The sequence below is a fragment of the Haemaphysalis longicornis genome, unplaced genomic scaffold, assembly GCF_048455015.1.
Source record: "Haemaphysalis longicornis isolate Haplotype H1 unplaced genomic scaffold, Haemaphysalis longicornis Haplotype H1 scaffold_12, whole genome shotgun sequence".
In the NCBI taxonomy this organism is placed as follows: domain Eukaryota; kingdom Metazoa; phylum Arthropoda; class Arachnida; order Ixodida; family Ixodidae; genus Haemaphysalis; species Haemaphysalis longicornis.
In genome coordinates, this window is record NW_027526225.1 from 6,840,187 (window position 1) to 6,843,313 (window position 3,127).

Below are 3,127 nucleotides of genomic sequence, written 5' to 3' on the forward strand. Positions count from 1 at the left end.
GAACTGTTTTACCATCTCCTTACGTACCCTTGCCGGGAATCCTAATGCCTTCTGCAAAAGCCGGCCGTCCCGAGAGCCTGGAATTTTTTTTCTTCTCGCATTTTCGCTGTTTTCGGATATTAGCAGCTGGCTGTTCCCTTCAAAAGATTGCTCGATACAGAAGCTGACATCTAGCTCCAAGACTTTGCGCTCTGCACAGGGCAGGCTTCGCAAAAAATGGGGCGACGCCTGCAATGTTTCTTCTTGAGCGGTATCAAAAACTCTACTTGAAATCACGCCTTGAGCTGATGTGCGCGATTTCAAGTCCTTTGTTAAGATAAAAAGTTACGAACACGCAAGATCTGGCACGGGTAAGCATTAAAAGTCAACCAAGCGTTAAGAAACAGCAGGAAGAGCGAGCCCGAGTGAAGCAGACCACAAATGCGAGAATCCCTAAACCGATGTCACGGAGACGCGCTTCGCAGCGCCGCCCGTGGTCGCGCTCACCGCCAATGGTTATCGCCAGTACGGAGCGGCACTGCGGGATTTTCTCGTCGCAGCAGATACGCCTTCGGTTTCTGCTTTGCTATGTGGCTTTCTTTTTATAAAGGTTACCGCATGAATTCATTGCTGCTACTGAAGGATAGCCGGTCAATAGCCGCTACACCGCTGTAATGAATTCCAGCGGTCGAAGAACGCCAAAACCAGGAAAGAGCCAAAAAACTTTACAGCAATTAAAAAGTAGAAAAAAGTGTTGCAGGGTCCCTATAAGCTGCAGTCGTACGAATGAATAGGGCTTGTTGGTATCGAATTCAAAGATATCAGCGCGAGAAAAGCCGGGGATGGATACACGACAACAAGGATTTTTCGTGTCGTAATTGTCCCCGTCCCTCTCTCTCCGTTTTTTTTATTTGCGCTGCTTATTATTGCCACGAAGGCAAAGACGACGCAGTTGTCTTCAAGGAAAACAAGTTTATTGGAGCGAACTTGTGTTCCGCTAACAACTCAAAAATACATAGGCAGCGAAGCAGGTGTCAACAAAGTGACGTGCGCAGGCGAGTGCTGCCGAATAGAATGTCACGGCGTCTGCTCTGCGGGCATATCTTCCGACGCGGGTGTTTCGCGAACCGCCGAATTACATCGAGAACACTGTAGATAAAAGGCGAACCACGTGGACGACTTCGGGCCGCGTGTGTTGTGGGGATGTTCCGGGATCACCGTCGAGGATCACCTTGTCGGTAAGTTGGCCAACACGTCGTAGTATCCGGTAAGGTCGAAATACCGTCGCAGAAGCTTGTCACCGAATCCGCGTCGTCGGATGGGAGTGCACGTGGGGGACTTACTTCCGGCCACAAAGCTGTCATAATAAAAGACCGAATAGCCTTGTGTTTGCGCTTTGTAGAAAGGAAAGATACCACAGAGTAGTTGACGATAATGGGGAAAATGACGTGATATTAGAACATCTTCCCTTGTGGAAAGCGCCGCGAGCTCTCTCCTCTCATCACGAGCTATGTCCGCCCGCCCTCCGCGCCTTCCAGGTGGCCACCGGCCGCGGGACAAAAAGACGTCGTTGCCCGTAGGATGCAGGATGCAGACTCTTGGGCACACAGAGGGAGCAGTGGGCGGTGGTTCGGTGCGGAGGCAGGCGGGAGACTCCGATTCTGGACTACTGAGGGACTGGTGGTGGGTGACCGGAGGTGTGGCTTAATTTAGGCAAGGTGTGAGTAAAGAGTTCTTTCACGCAACCGAAGCGTGCCTCATTCCTTGGCATGCCGTAGAGAGCAGGCCCGCCGCTTTCACTGTCGAGAGACCTCAGCTTTTGTTGCTACTGCCACATGATGGCCAAAGCGGGTAAATATGGCAGTGATGATTTGTGGTCCATTACTGGCAGTCGAAGATATGGCAACTGCCGGAATAGGGTTTCACGAGAAAAAGCTCAGAAACAAATCCGGCTTCAAAACCAAAAAAAAAAAAAAAAAAAGACGAGAAAAAAAAATGAGGTGCAAAAATTGGAGGAGCCGGGGATCGAACCCGGGACTTCTCGCATGCAAAGCGAGCGCTCTACCTCTGAGCTACACCCCCAGGTTGAAAACGTCATAATTTAACAACCTTAAAAACCCCGCCAACTAAAAGGCGCGTTCTATGCTCCCGGAGTATTCTCATCCCTCCCCTCGATTATTTAGGTTTTAAATGCAGAGCATTTCTTTAACTCACGATGTCACCCGGCGTTGTCGGCGTGCCTCGGCGTCCGCAACAGCCGTTCCAGGTGCGCCCTCTCCCCCACTCCTCCTCTCCCGCATCACGCTACCCTCCTCGCTCTCAACAACAGGTGCGCACCCCTCCCCCTACACTATCTAAAAAATAATACTTACCGGCGCCTGGTTTCGATCCCACGACCCTGCGGGCGGAACGCAAGGTACATGGTGCTCTACCCACTGCGCCACAAAGCCGACGCAGAATGGGAGGCTACGAACGCGCCTTATATCCTTGACTCATTCAAACTACGTAAAGAAGCTGCTGATACAACGCATTCCACTACCTGTGGGCGGAACGCGAGGTACATGGTGCTCTTCCCACTGCGCCACAAAACCGACACAGAATGAAAGGCTACGAACGTGCCTTATATCCTTGACTCATTCAAACTACGTCAACAAGCTGCTGATACAACGCATTCACTACCACCAACTCCCCAAACACTAAACGTTAACGCAGTACACCCACCCCCTATGCGACGCATTTACTCGAGTCCCCCTCGCGGGGAAATGGGCCCTTTTTCATGTGGCGTGAATGTGAGACGGATCTAGGCAATACATTGCAGTGAACCGCCAGTACCTCCGTGGGTGCGCTGCGGGTGAACTACAGAAGACAACTGTTGTAGGCCGTAACCGTGTTGCTCCCCTTCCGCTAGCGTCGGCCTTCCCACAGAAAGAGAGAGACAAACGTTTATTGTACAAACATTTATTTTACCTTCCCAGAAATTGTCGACTGCTTGACCCAACAGAGAACTTCATCACGGTTCCGTATGCTCAAACATCCGGGACCTTGCATTCGGTACGACGGGCACCCGATACGACGGGCATTTCGCCGCGTCCCGCGTTCTGCAATGCCTGCCTGGCCAGGCGTCCGGCGGCTATGCCTTGTCACCGGC

At 51.7% G+C, this 3,127-nt stretch overlaps 1 non-coding gene across 1 annotated transcript; it reads right to left on the reverse strand.

Moving 5' to 3' along the window:
• Nucleotides 1-1,989: 1,989 nt before the first annotated feature.
• Trnaa-ugc (transfer RNA alanine (anticodon UGC)) lies at nucleotides 1,990-2,061 on the reverse strand. Its single transcript has one exon. It is a non-coding gene; the product is annotated as a tRNA-Ala (tRNA).
• Between the last annotated feature and the right edge of the window lie 1,066 nt (nucleotides 2,062-3,127).